This window comes from Schistocerca gregaria, chromosome 1 (assembly GCF_023897955.1).
Source record: "Schistocerca gregaria isolate iqSchGreg1 chromosome 1, iqSchGreg1.2, whole genome shotgun sequence".
Classification (NCBI taxonomy): Eukaryota; Metazoa; Arthropoda; class Insecta; order Orthoptera; family Acrididae; genus Schistocerca; species Schistocerca gregaria.
In genome coordinates this window covers 164,222,679-164,238,484 of record NC_064920.1, presented here as the reverse complement: position 1 = coordinate 164,238,484, position 15,806 = coordinate 164,222,679, and the positions used below count along the sequence as shown (strand labels likewise).

The 15,806-nt window shown below is 41.8% G+C and overlaps 1 protein-coding gene across 1 annotated transcript in view; it reads right to left on the bottom strand.

The window, feature by feature from the left end:
* LOC126335974 (uncharacterized) overlaps nt 1-10,215 on the bottom strand; it is a 201,595-nt gene extending 191,380 nt beyond the window's left edge. Inside the window, exon 1 of the mRNA XM_049999483.1 lies at nt 10,123-10,215. The gene's annotated coding sequence lies outside the window, so the exon portion shown is untranslated. The remainder of the gene's footprint in view (nt 1-10,122) is intronic.
* Nucleotides 10,216-15,806: the final 5,591 nt, after the last annotated feature.

The window sequence follows — 15,806 nt, the reverse complement described above, 5'->3', positions numbered from 1 at the left end:
GGGCAAATAAAATAGGAATGTAAAGAAACTGGAACGTTTTAAATGTTAGTCGCTATACTGTTCTTCATTACCGTAGAGGAAACAAGTAGAAATACCAGGTGACCAAAAAGTCAGTATAAATTTGAAAACTTAATAAACCACGGAATAATGTAGATAGAGAGGTAAAAATTGACACACATGCTTGGAATGACATGGAGTTTTATTAGAACAAAACAAAACAGGCGTTTTATTAGAACACAAGAAAACAAAGTTCACAAAATGTGCGACAGACAGCGCTGGACAGCAAAACGTCAGTAACTGCGCATGACAATCGTGTATAAAAGGAACTGTAATGAGAGAGAGAATCAGATGCGCCAGCAGTTGCAGCACGTTGACTTTATCAGAATAGGGAATGTGCTAGTTCAGCGTTACGATCCTGTCGCCATAGGAAGGGGATTCGAGCGGTTAAAGGTCCGTTGACAAATGCAGCTGTGGCGAGAATGATTTCGAAGTTCGAAGCCAGGGGTTGTTTAGACGATAGACCCCTTAGTAGCCGACCGAGCACATGGCGTAATGCTGCTGAGACAGTTCAGGAAGAAATGGAGACTGTAGCGGGTTCGTCCATGCACAGGGAAGTCAGCGCTCGTGCAGTTGCACGTCGCACCGGCATTCCATACACTACTGTTTGGTTGGCACTTAGGCGTGCCCTACGATGCTGTCCGTACAAAATCCATCAGCATCATGAACTGTTACCTGGCGATTTAGTGAAGCGGAGGGCATTTGCGGTGTGGGCGTTTCAAAAGATGGCGGAAGATGACGATTGGTTGAGTAAAGTGTTGTGGACCGACAAAGTTCATTTCCCGCTCCGAGGGTCTGTCAACGCCCACAACTGCAGAATTTGGGCTACCGGATATCCTAGAACTGTCGTGTAAACTCCATTACGCGACAAGAAAACCACGGTATGGGTTGGATTTGCCACATCTACCGTTATCGGGCATTTTACTTCGAGGAAATGCATGATTCTGGTTTTGTAACTGCTACCGTGACGGGTGAGAGGTACACCGATATGTTACAGAATCACATAATTCCTAGCCTGGCTGATAAACACCTGCTGGAACGTACGATGTTTATGCAGGATGGCACTCCACCCCATTGTGTTAGACGCGTGAAAGATCTCTTGTGCGCGTCGTTTGGTGATGATTGTGTGCTCAGCCGCCACTTTCGTCATGCTTGCTCTCTCAGGTCCCCAGATCTCAGTCCGGCAATTATAGGCTTTGGGGTTACCTGAAGTCGCAAGTGTATCGTGATCGACCGACATCTCTAGGGATGCTCAAAGACAACATCCGACGCCAATGCCTCGCCATAATTCCAGACATGCTTTACAGTGCTGTTCATAACATTATTCCTCGACTACAGCTATTGTTGATGAATGATGGTGGACATATTGAGCATTTCCTGTAAAGAACATTATCTTTGCTTTGTCTTACTTTGTTATGCTAATTATTCCTATCCTGATCAGATGAAGCGCCATCTGTCGGACATGTTTTGAGCTTTTGTATTTTTTTGGTTCTAAGAAAACCCCATGTCATTCCAAGCATGTGTTTCAATTTGTACTTCTCTATCTACATTATTCCGTGATTTATTCAGTTTTCAAATTTATACTGACTTTTTGATCACCCAGTATCACAGAAACCTTCTTAGCTCACTATAAACGAACCATTTGTACTGGCCATCCTAGTCACGATTCTTCATGGACAACAACGCTGTATGAGTCCAGGACAAGGTGATACAGAAAAACGGGATCATTTCCACAATCCAATAAAACTAGAAGTGATGAAGGAAAGAAATTGCATCCACGGTTATTGAAACCTTACAACTTTGCCATTTACGAAACATTGATGGCTTTTGCCATTTTTTAAAGATTACGCCTTTTAGATGGCGTCCTCCTGTGCGAATACATTCGTGAAATCTACTGTCGAGATTTCTCATTCACCGCTGCAACATCTCATTTGGGATACTGTGAACTGCATGCTGAATTATCTGTTTTAACTCATCTCCATCGAGTCGTGTAGACTTTGTTCTCGACGTAGCCCCACAAAAAAAAAAAAAAACAAAAAAAAAAAAAAAAAAAAAAAAAGAAACAGACGGATAAATCTGGCGATAAAGGGAGTCAGGGAATGTAACCGAATCGTGAGATCACATGGTTGCCAAACAATTCTCGCACATATGCCATGGATTGCCGTGCGTTGTGTGGTGTCGCTCCGTCCTGTTGAAACCAGGCTTCTTGAAAGTTTGGAAGGTCGTTCAATGCAGGTGTAACGAAAGCTCGTAACATCTCCACGTAACGTTCGGCACTGACGGTTATTGTGTTTCCCTGTTCATTTGCGAAAAAATACGGTCCGATAATCCAATGTGTTGAAACACCACACCATACCGTCTCTTTACCAGCGTGTAGAGGGCACTCAGGAACGTCATTAGGTTTTGTGTTTACCCAGTAACGGTAGTTATGTTTATTCACATAAGCTGTGAGGTGAAAATGTGCCTCATCTGACACCCACAATTGGTTTAGAAATTCATCGTCATTGTTTATTTTTGTTATCGTTTGTTGACAAAATCCTAATCGTAACCGGTAGTCGTTGTCATTCAATTGTTGCACTATCTGTAATTTGTAGGTATGAAATTTTATATTGAGATGAAGAATTCTGCGAACACTTTCCCAGTACATTCCAGCCACTGCTGCTTGCTTACGAATTGAAAGCCGTGGACTCCGTAAGACAGACTCACGTATATCAATGTTCGCTGGAGAATGCACAGTTCTTGGTCGTCCTGTTGGTTTCTTATAGAGGGCAAGTCCAGTCTCTTCAAAGTTATTAATCCATCATCTTATCGCGTGTTTCGACGGAACGGCATCATGACGTCATAAATTATAGAAACGCCGAAACTGCCTCTTCGCCGATACCGAACTATCATTGTTTTTATAAAAATATTTGTATGGCTAACGCTCGCTGTTGTCCGTTCCACCGATCCATGATTACTGAAATGGCGGATTGTTTACTCGCTGTCACGAACTCCCCGTGCTGCCACCTACCCATGGCTGCCACTACTCATTTCAAACATTCCCGTTATTTTTTGTCGCCCTGTATTATGTAACTGCGCTGACTGACTGTTCCTTCGGTTCTGGATAGAATATATTATACATTATGAATATGACACACCACACTGGTGTAATATTCTGCAAAATGTATTATACATATATATCTCATCGGGTTTTTAGCTGTTACGACATCATCAGGTACAAAGATAAATAAGTGGTACAGAGAATTTTTTGTGGGATCAAAGATTTTAATCTACTGCATCTATTCTGAATCTCCGTTTCCAAAGATGAAAACTGTTAATGTTAATCTAACATTTCGCTGCACCACATATTTATCTTTCTACCTGACGATGGCGTAACAGCTGAAAACTGGTCTGCGAAATAAATAATAAATATTTTAGAATATTACACCAGAGTCGTGTATATTTTCGTTCATAATGGATTATGTAGTGTTGGCCAGATCTTCGTAGTACACCTTTTACAAAAAATACAGGAAAATAAATGCTTAGTGTGCTGATTTAAAATAAGCGAAGATAATAATTACCTCAAAAAATGTCAAAATGTTTCTAAATCGACAAACACATATATCTGCGCATCCTATTGAAATTCGAACGGAGTGATTAAAAATCACTCTCTACATGCAGCCGTACGCGTCCTAGATTCTCTTATCTAATTCTCATGACCCCTACGCAAGATATGCGACGGGGCAGCAGATTTGTCGCACAGTCGGTTCTATAATTTATCCAGCGGAGTTTTCCGAGAACAGCCCTGAAGATTTCCATTGAATTTCACCGAGGATCTCTGTTACACTTGCGAATGGTTACACTGGTCTCAAAAGTATTTTAATCCGTCCAGTGTCTGTTCTCGTTACTGTCTGATGAGGGCCTAAAGCGACGCGAATTACACTATAAAAATGACAGTTCTAGCGTCTCACATACGGTTTTCGTCATACTTACAGCACACTTTCACAGAGTCTACCCAATAAAACTATGTTCCATTGGCCTTCCCTATGGCCACTAATTTTACTTGTTTGTCCAGTTTATATCGTTTCGTAGTGCCACACCTACATATTTAAACGATGGCACGGACTCAAGAGCTCAACGCTGTACTGTAATCGAATACCATCGTGTTTATACCCTTTGTTAGACAAATTTTCATGTGGTTATCCACGTTTACAGAGAGCTACCTCTCATTCCACGAAGTGTGTAATATTCATTTCAGTTTTGCTTAAATTTCTAGAATAATTATTGAGAAGTTATTTTTTATTAGTGAATTTTTATATCTCTCTATATGTAATTATCATTTTGTAGAGAGCACATTGGGCTCATGTGGGAGCGATCTATATGCTTGTAAAACAATAAACTGGTAGCCAAGATCGCAGGAATTCTTTTTATTCCATGATTACCGATTTCGGCGTAACTAAAGCCGCCATCATCGCATCTTAGGACACATACAGGTTACAACATCAAGGCAAACAATGGTGATATTAATAGTTGCCTATCATACGCAGGCCTTACAAAATTGTCGTGAGTAGCTCATAGGCGTCCAAGAGAGATGACATTATAAATGTTAAGTGTCTCCATGACATATAAGCGCATGCTGCGACATTTATAATGTCATCTCTCTTGGACGCCTATGTGCTACTCACAACAATTTTGTAAGGCCTGCGTATGATAGGCAACTATTAATATCACCATTGTTTGCCTTGATGTTGTAACCTGTATGTTTCTTAAGATCCGATGATGGCGGCTATAGTTTCGCCGAAACCGGTAATCATGGAATAAAAAGAATTCCTGCGATCTTGGCTACCAAATTATTGTTTTACATTCTTGATCATGTCGACCAATACAATGTTTCGCTGGTGCAAGTCTACGTCCCAGCACCTGTTTTCAAATTTATTCTACGTTTTGTCACTCTTCTTCGGGATGGCTATGAACTTTATAAACGAAAACAACAACGTACAGAAACAATTTCTTGTTATTTTTAGTTCACTGGTGCAATCCATCGCCGAATTAACCCATATTTATTTATCTCCAACATTTTGTTGCGAAATGTTTACTCAAATTTTCTGTCGCAATTACTTGTACTTTATACAGATTTTCAGACCAGACCTGACATGGCAGTCTTAGGAAAAATACAACGAAATAACATTAACATAATATAGCTTGATCAGTTCTTAATAGCGCAATTGCCGGCCGCGGTGGTCTCGCGATTCTAGGCGCGCAGTCGGTAACCGTGCGACTGCTACGGTCGCAGGTTCGAATCCTGCCTCGGGCATGGATGTGCGTGATGTCCTTAGGTTAGTTAGGTTTAAGTAGTTCTAACTTCTAGGGGACTGAGGACCACAGCACTTGAGTCCCATAGTGCTCAGAGCATTTAATAGCGCAATTAACAATTTTTTTTCATTTTAACATACTTGTACCGAAGTGAGTGCTTGTCGTAGCTAAACTTCACTGACATGCTGTGTAAGGTTGAGTTATGTTGGCCGAATATGTCGGTGAGGTTTTGCTTCGATAAGCACTTCACTGCAAGTAAGTATATACAACAACGTTAACTGCACCATTAAGAACGGCTCAGTTTATATCATGTTTTCCTAATACGACAATATTCTGTAGTTCTAGTTTTAAAATAAACGGCTTCGTTCCAAACAAGTCACCAGAGTATAAAATACACGCAAATTGCGACAGAAACTGTGAATAAAGAATAATTCATATTTGTTCAAGTATTTTTGTAATCTCACGACCATCGTTGCTGTTGCGAGACAGGTATTATATAGTCATCTTCATATGGCAGCAGAATTAAATGAAACAAGCCTCCTGAAAGTCAACCGATCTGTTAACATTGAAAAACAATTTTGAAAAAAAGTAGTTAAAATTTAGTGAAATCATTTGCCTAAAAGTAAGGAATAAAACAGATTAGAGAAACATATGAGGTGCCTTTGCATAATTCTCGAAATAATATATTTTATCGGGAAAGTGAGTGAGCGAGAGCAGTGATAATGACAACGCTTGCAAGGCAGACATAACGTATTGTGTCACAAGTATTCCTTGTTAGTAAGTTAGTTGTATGCTCCGTGAATGATTTGCACGGTAAATCGTAATGATGTGGAGCGATTCATTTTACATTCACATCGCAAATTAGTTTGTAAATATGGCTTTATGCTGAACGTTTATAATTTTTTAAATATACAGTTGTGAGTTATTTATTCCTACCCACCACCTTTTACACATTGTAATAACAGAAAATTTTCTGTGGAATAGTGGTTGTCAAGGAGAAACTTTTTCAGTTTGTTTTCAAATTTTTCAGTGTTGACTTTCAAACATTGTACATCACTGAGTAAGTTAACAAAAATTTTAGATGCATTTTGTGCACCCCTTTTTGTGCTAAAGACAGATTTAATGTGGAGTAATAAATGTTATTTTTTCTTCTGGAATTGTAATTACGCAGATCAATGTTCCTCTTGAACTGTAGCGAATTATTTACAGCAAACTTCTTGAGGGAATAAATGTACTGCCAAGCAGTAGTCAGAAAGCCCGACTATTTAAGCAGATGTCTACGACATATTAGTGAGTGACCACCACATATTATTCTTATCTTGAGCAATGAAGACTTTCTTTGTTAAAGATGAGTTACCCTGAAACGTTATTCCATGAGTCATTACTGAATGAAAGTAAGCCGAATATGTCAGGTTATTAATCTGTCTCTCTGCAAAATTAGCAATGATTGTAAGGGAAATGTGGCTGAATTGTTTTAGGAGTTCCAAAATGTGCTTCTTTCCGTATTTCCTGATATTTGAAGGATTCTCTATGGGAACATTTTTGAGTCTGAAAAATTGTTGAAATTTCGTATACCTTCGGGCATAATAGAGATGTGTCAAGGCCACGCAGTATCAGACTACAGGGTCTACCTCAGTGGTGTGCAGACTTGCTAGTACCACTGCCAGCAAATTCCTCACTGTGACTGCAGCGTTGCGCACACCTTCTTGCGCTAAAGACAACTTTAATGTGGAGTAATAAATGTCATTTTTTCTTCTGGAACTGTAATTATGTACATAAATGTTCCTTTTGAACTGTAGCGGATTATTTACAACAAACTTCATGAGGGAATACATATACTGTGAAGCAGTAGTCAGAATCCGTTATTTCTTTCACAAACTTTCATTTTATTTATATTTTATACATTTTTCAGTTGTTATTTGCCGATGATCGTCAAGTAAATTCTTACAGATTCACAGAAATTAGTAAAATTGTTGACTACCGTCTTCGCAGAAAAGTTCAACGCACGAAAGAGTAAGCCGATTAAGCCCACTGACGCTGTAGAATACACGAACCACTGATTGCCAAACAATCATGGTCCTTACAGGTCCACGTGCAGCTCTTTTTGCTGCGACTGCATTGTTGCCCAAGTTCAAAAACAAAGAGCCGTCATTCCAAATTGGGATCCCCCTGCTCCAGTTAAGCTAGACTGGCGTGGCGCAGAAGAACCAGGTTGTACAAGCCAAACAATGACACTACTTTCTTGTTATATCAGTGAGTCGACACATGGGACTCAGAAGACTTGGTTATACACTTCCCGTTCCCTTCTTGTTGGTTGTATGCGTGACTGCCCTGCCCTTCGTTGCAAGGTACCTTAGAAGTTAAGAAAGATGTGCAGCAAAATAACAAACTATTTGCCAGGATGAGTGCTGATTTCAAACTTCCTAGCAGATTAAAACTGCGTGCCGGGCCGAGAGTCAAATCGAGAGCATTGCCTTTCGCGGGTAAGTGCTCTACCGACTTCTTTTTTCTTTTTTTATCTGATTTTGTTTTTTATTGGTCGTCGTATTTGTTCGGGGTGGACGTCCCATGACGCTTCTTGAAGTTCTTTGTTGATCCATTAACTCAGTTTTCTTTTTATTACAGATAGCGGCTAACTCTCTCACCGACTGAGCTACTCGAGAACGACTCACGACGCATCCTCACAGCTTCAATTCTGCCACTTCGTCTCCTACCTTCCAAACTTCACAGGCGCTCTTCTGCGAAACTTGCAGAACTAGCACTCCTGGAAGAAAGGGTATTGCGGAGACAAGGCTTCGTCACAGCCTGGAGGATGTTTTCCAGAATGATATTTTCACTCTGCAGCGGAGTGAGTGCTAATATGAAACTTCCTGGCTGATTAAAAACTGTGTGCCGGACCGAGACTCGAACTCGGGACCTTTTCCTTTCGCGGGCTGTTGCTGTGTCGATTGATCTACCCAAGTACGACTCACGGCTTCAATTCTGCACTTAAAACTACAACACTTGCCAATAATTATTGTGCGACTGAAAACTCAGGAATTTCATCGTTGTCGGTGAATGATAAAAAAGTAAAAATGTCAACTTTAATACCGAATGACGAGTGGAAATACGGTGAGCGAAGGTGTGTACAATAGCAAGTCAAATGAGCCTCCGGAATGTTGGACTTTGGATCAAGAAACCGCATTTTGCGAAAAAAAGTCGTTCCAGACAAAAAACTTGCTTACAACATTTACAAAGAAGTAAGGAATTTTGGCATAGAAAGAAATAAACAAGGCATGAACATTTCACAGTCTTCAGCTAACCTAAATGCCCTACGTCATCTGCAGGTGATTCAAGAAAAGAGGAGATGATTTCCTTGCGGAAAAAAATATTTAAACACAAAGAAAGTTCTGCTCATCAAGCCGCTGCCGAAGTACTACTTTGGGCTAAAGAAAAAACTAGAGAAAATGCTTGCACTAGGACATTTCAAAGTGAACAGGGGGTGACAACAAATGTATTTCTCACTGCTTTAATGTAGCAAAACAGAATCAACCAATCAGTGCTAGGCAATATTAATTACAATGCACTTTTATAGTTAAATAAATACTCAGCTATATTCAAAACTTCAGTAATTGTCACTGCATTTTATCTAGTGTCAGTGTACCACCAAACAGGAGACATTTTTTTAAGAAATAGAGCACTACATTTAATGATATTTGTGTGGTCCTTCTTAAATCAGCTATTCTTCTTAAATAACTACACTTAGCACTGAAACCCAATCTTCTTAAATAACAGTCCCCATATTTCTCATTAGTCCGTTACTGCCTGGAAAACATCACATCTATTCTTTTTCAAAATACCACGCATGAAGCAACTCCTGGGGTTTACAAAATGGTTGAAATGGCTCTGACCACTATGGGACTTAACTGCTGAGGTCATCAGACCCCTAGAACTTAGAACTACTTAAACCTAACTAACCTAAGGACATCGAACCTGCGACCGTAGCGCTCGCGCGGTCCCAGACTGTTTACAGTTTTTCACTGTCTCCTCCCCGCCCCCCTTCCTCTCAAATACAACCTATCGCCCAACCACATTTAACGTATCAAAGACGCCTAGGATTTTAACCACGACAGAAATGAAATGTATAAAACCTTTTAAGATAATTGTAATAATTTGTTTACGTAAGCGGTTAGTACAGTATTTTCGATGTGACGTTATGACGTCATGACCCCCAGAAGCCTCCTCCCCTTCCTCTCCCCGTCCGTGGCAAAGTCTGGAATGAAACATAGTATTCCCGCAAGAAGAGTGGGAGCCATATGCCCAACATGGCTCACGAAAGTGATGAAAAGGGAAAAATCAAATAGTTATCGTAAGAGTAACTGTAGCTGTTCTTGCACTGGGTAAAGTCTGGACGTTAAATTCAGACAACAGAAAGAGTACTGCCGCATACATTTATATTCATTGTGTTAGATCTAGCATTGTTAGTCGCAACAGTACGTGAACAATGTGGTTAATGAAAAATTACAGCCACATTTATCGTTTCGTGCCTAAGGTGGACTAGCCAAGATAAAGATTTACTGGAAAACTCCGTAGCATGTGATTCACCTCGGGATTGCAGCCTGCCAAATTCCTTCCAGGTACGTCATAGATCGAAAAACTAAATTGTCAGTATCCAAAATAAACTGACTTTAATCGAACAAGAAACTATTTTACAAGCTTTACTGTTAATAACTGCCCACAGCATGATGACAAGGTCACTTTGGTGAGGTAACAGGTTGATGAAAATCCACTTACCAGGAACGCGCCGTACTGAAAACCAATGGGTAACTATGCCTCGATCCCCTGTTTCCAGGAACTGCAGGTCTGGTAGCTACATCGCCTCGGATTGCCAGCTGGCAGTCTTCTGCTTACAAAAGGATAGCTGCGCTGTGTCTGAATGAAGGATGCTGGATTCTGGCCAGTTTCCACATCCGAAGCCAACAGCTGTGCAACTGGCAGATGAATGGTTCGACTACAACGAACTGGGGTATAATTAGCATGCTTGCGAGCTTTCTCATTCGTCTAAAGCAGACGTCTGTAGCGCGTGGTACACAATCTCGGTTAAAGTCAACAATGTTTCAGGTGTCTCATAAAACATATAACCTAACAATTGGCTTATCAGCAGTGTCAAAGGAATTAAAAATAGGCGGCCTGTAATGTTTTGTATTCGTGAATAATAATACAAAAGTAATAGCCATTGTATCAAAGAATTGATAAAAATGTGTTAGCAAGCGATGACAGGAAATCTACGGGGGGAGGGGGGGGGGACAAAATAATACAAACACCATGCACTATAGTAAATCTTACATGTTGCCTTCGTTGTGTTATGGCTTCTTTTTTCCACAAATGCAGATATACAAGTTGTGTAATATAAATACAGTCTTCTGCAACTATAATGAAAGTCTTATGAAGAACCATCGCGATTTACTTTATACTAAAGCAACTTCAGGACTCACTGTAACAATCTGGTTCTTTTCTCTTACAATTTTGTTTGATAGGATCATGAAGACTTCGTATGTTTTACTTACACTACAAACACTGTTAATTCTGAAATTACAATTAAATCAATACTATGAAATGAATACCCTTAGTTGCATAGAGGCGTTGATATGACTCAACGGGGATACTTGAAAATGTGTGTCCCAACCAGGACTCGAACCCGGGATCCGCTGCTTACATGGCAGACGTTCTGTCCTTCTCAGCCATCGAGAACACAGAGGATAGTGCGACTGCAGTAACTTATCTCTGGTACGTCCTCCTTGAGGCCCACATTCCCAACTTATTGTCCTGCACTATATTCGTAGTGTCCCTGCCCATTACACTCATTACTCGCGGCTCTACCGATTCTCGTATGAGGTAGGGGAATGTGTGTGCATCCGCACAGAAGATGGTGAAATGGCAGGCGAGCCTTAACTATATATTGGGTGATCAAAAATGAACTTAATGAACCACGGAATAATGTAGATAGAGAGGTAAAAATTGACACACATGCTTGGAATGACATGGGGTATTATTAGAACCAAAATAAAAAACAAAGATCTCCTGAGCGCGTCTTTTGTTGATGATCGTGTGCTCAACCACCACTTTCGTCATGCTTGGCCTCCCAGGTCCCCAGACCTCAGTGCGTGCGATTATTAGCTTTGCGGTTACCTGAAGTCGCAAGTGTATCGTCATCCACCGACATCTCTAGGGATGTTGAAAGACAACATCCGATGCCAATGCCTCGCCATAACTCCGGACATGCTTTACACTGCTGTTTACAACATTATTCCCCGACTACAGCTATTGTTGAGGAATGTGGTGGACATATTGAGCATTTCCAGTACAGAATATCATCTTTGCTTTGTCTTACTGTGTCGCCATCTGTCGGACACTTTTTGAACGTTTGTATTTTTTTTCTAATAAAACCCCTTGTCATTCCAAGCATGTGTGTCAATTTGTACCTCTCTATCTGCATTATTCCGTGATTTATTCAATTTTCAAATTTATACTGACTTTTTGATCACCCGGTAAATGAAGATGGTATCTGTTCTTTCGGACAGACGTAAGTCCCTGCAGTCGCACTATCCTCTGTGTCCTCGGTGGTTCAGATGTATGCCGGCACGGTAGCTCATCGGGTTCGGTCAGAGCCGGTTGGCCTCTCTAAAAGAAAAAAAAATGAGCGGAAGGATCAACAAATGAACTTGAAGTGATGTGACGTGACGTCCGCAACGACCAAAATCAACGATCAACAACGAACAAAATAAGAAAAAAGAAAAGACGGATAGAGCGTCCGCCATGTAAGCAGGAGATCCCGGGTTCGACTCCCAAGCACGGGGTCCCGGGTACGATTCCCGGGTGTTGTTGTGTCGTCTTCATCATCATTCATTCCCATTACGGTCGGAGGAAGGCAATGGCAAACCACCTCCATTAGGACCTTGCCTACTAAGGCGGTGCGGGTCTCCCGCATCGTTCCCCTACTCTCTGTAAAGAAGCATGGGACTTCATTTCATTTCCATGCAGCAAAGGATCAGTTTTCTATTGTTCACATCATTTTTCCTGTTCTTCCACGTGTATGTATAATATTTTAGCGCGCAAAACTTCCACTGCGCAAAATGTATTCACATTTCTGTGTTGCGAAGAACCACTGTCGTCTCGCCATGTTATGTGATTTGTTTTGCTATTGCGGGATGCGTTTGTCTTTTGTTTGTTTTGGTAGCGGCGTGTGTTTATATTATCCGACTTGCGTGTGTGGGTTTAAGGGGGTGGGGTGGGGTGAAGGCAGCTAACATGTCATACCTTCTACATGTGTAAATTGCTGCTTTAATATGGTACATCATGGACAATCTAGGGTGGCGATATTGCCTAGTTTGTGATACTATATTGTGCTGTCTAGGGCGTTGTTCTTTCTCTACAATATGCTGAAAAGATGGAAAATGCATAGTGCAAGAAGATGTGTGGCTCTGCATCAGCGTCACCCACGTCTGTGAGGGCTTGCTCAAATTATTGACACCATTTCGCTACTACTGGACGCCACGTTGCACATGGCCCGTATAGAGTCCACGCAGAGTACCGTGGCCAGTAGATGCACAGACGGCAGGGAACACGTGGGGAAAATGGTAGTGGTGGGGGATGTGGACAGGCGCTGTAAGGGAAATGCCGAGCACTGGAGGGGAAGTGCCATTCTAAACTCAAACCTAGACTTTATTTTTTGTAAATGTTAGGCGGAGCCACTCCACGCCCACACTTGCATGGTGACCATTTAGAAAGATCTGTTACCTCTGCTTTGGTTAATATTTAAAAAGAATTCCGCCGAAAATGCAGCGATTTATTTTCGCTTAGCTTGTTGATCACTTGTAACTTTCAGAGAAGTGTCACGAGTGGCGAGTTTTGAGTAAAACCTACTCATTTCTCTAAATTTGCTTCTTTTGCCAAAACACAGCGGAGTTTACACGCTCTCACTTTACTAGCATGTTGTGCAAACGCAATTGCTAGAGAAGTCTGAAACAGCGGTTTATTAAGTGAGGAAATGAGGAAAAGTATGGTCAGTATCTTACGAAAAAGAACATCCTCGGTACAAAATAAATCTGTAATGTCTTAAGTTATGTTTTTCCAAAATCCATAGCATTTCTCATTTCGCCAGGTATCGATGGCCCTTAAAAAGTTACATTCTTTGAACGAAAGAGTATGTAGTTAGTGGAATAATACAGTAGATAGTGATTCTTTGCATAATAACCATATGGCAAAATACTCTCCTCTTTATGTGCTATCGTTTAAAAAAATCTCATTTCGATATTCCAAACTATTTATGAAATACGAGGAATGTTTCCGATCTTTCCACTCTGGCTTCATCACTGGCTTGGCGTGAAGGCAAATGAGTGCACTGCGTCTGATCAGTTTTCTCGAGGTTGGTGACAGATATGGACCTACACCCAAGTCGAAAGAAAAATTCAGTATGTTAGCTAAATCTCAAACACAGCAAAATATTACACAACACGCACCAAACGCAAAATCATAACGACCCCCATTTTTCATTGCAAACTTTTTCGAATTTCAATGGCTCTGAGCACTATGGGACTTAACTTCTAAGGTCATCAGTCCCCTAGAACTTAGAACTACTTAAACCTAACTAACCTAAGGACAACGCACACATCCATGCCCAAGGCAGGATTCGAACCTGCGTCCGTTGCGGTCGCGCGGTTCCAGACTGTAGCGCCTAGAACCGCTCGGCCACCAGGCCGGCTTTTCGAATTTCGATCAGTGTCTTACTTCCATGTAAATATCACAATAACTCCGACCGTTAACGAAATGTTGGTCACATCATAATGAGCCTGACATATTAATATACAAGTACCGCAAAAATAAAATATTTTTACAGAACAATTTCTATGAAATCGTTTGAGAAAAACTGCAGGGCGTGCACTTCGGTTCTCTCATTCCCCACCGACCGAAAGGTGGCAGACAGTGTCGGCCTCCCCACCTGAACAAACGAATGAACTCGCCCCCAGTGCTTTCGACGACAACTGGTCACTGCTACGGTCGCAGGTTCGAATCCTGCCTCGGGCATGGATGTGTGTGATGTCCTTAGGTTAGTTAGGTTTAAGTAGTTCTAAGTTCTAGGGGACTAATGACCACAGCAGTTGAGTCCCATAGTGCTCAGAGCCATTTGAACCATTTTGACAACTGGTCACTGCGCATCGGCTACCATATCTTGGACAGACCCTACCGCCAGAATTTCACAGCCAACCTGTGTGCCAGTTGGGCGTTTTGCTCCCAAGAATCATATAGTCCCGTGTACTTCAATTTTGGAGTATGTTTCCAGTTGCAGCGTCATTTTAATCACACACTGTGATGCACCTGTTATCCGTGGCAGAACTATGTCTGCAGGAATCCTGGAACATGTACTCTCCTTTGAGAATGCTGCACAACAAAGGAAAAAGCAGTGGACTGCAGAACATTTAACCAAGATGCAAAAACACTGCAGGCAAAGCGTACAGCAATTTAATGAAGATAGAGTTTCTATAATTTTTATTTAATTGTATTGATCACACAGTTTTTTGAGTAGAATTACCGGTTTTGGCTATGCAGTGACCATCTTAAGATTCCACAATAGAAATAAAAGAAAGTACATTATTAGCTACTACACTCCTGGAAATTGAAATAAGAACATCGTGAATTCTTTGTCCCAGGAAGGGGAAACTTCATTGACACATTCCTGGGGTCAGATACATCACCTGATCACACTGACAGAACCACAGGCACATAGACACAGGCAACAGAGCATGCACAATGTCGGCACTAGTACAGTGTATATCCACCTTTCGCAGCAATGCAGGCTGCTATTCTCCCATGGACACGATCGTAGAGATGCTGGATGTAGTCCTGTGGAACGGCTTGCCATGCCATTTCCACCTGGCGTCTCAGTTGGACTAGCGTTCGTGCTGGACGTGCAGACCGCGTGAGACGACGCTTCATCCAGTCCCAAACATGCTCAATAGGGGACAGATCCGGAGATCTTCCTGGCCAGGGTAGTTGACTTACACCTTCTAGAGCACGTTGGGTGGCACGGGATACATGCGGACGTGCATTGTCCTGTTGGAACAGCAAGTTCCCTTGCCGGTCTAGGAATGGTAGAACGATGGGTTCGATGACGGTTTGGATGTACCGTGCACTATTCAGTGTCCCCTCGACGGTCACCAGAGGTGTACGGCCAGTGTAGGAGATCGCTCCCCACACCATGATGCCGGGTGTTGGCCCTGTGTGCCTCGGTCGTATGCAGTCCTGATTGTAGCGCTCACCTGCACGGCGCCAAACACGCGTACGACCATCATTGGCACCAAGGCAGAAGCGACTCTCATCGCTGAAGACGACACGTCTCCCTCCATTCGTCCCTCCATTCACGCCTGTCGCGACACCACTGGAGGCGGGCTGCACGATGTTGAAGCGTGAGCGGAAGACGG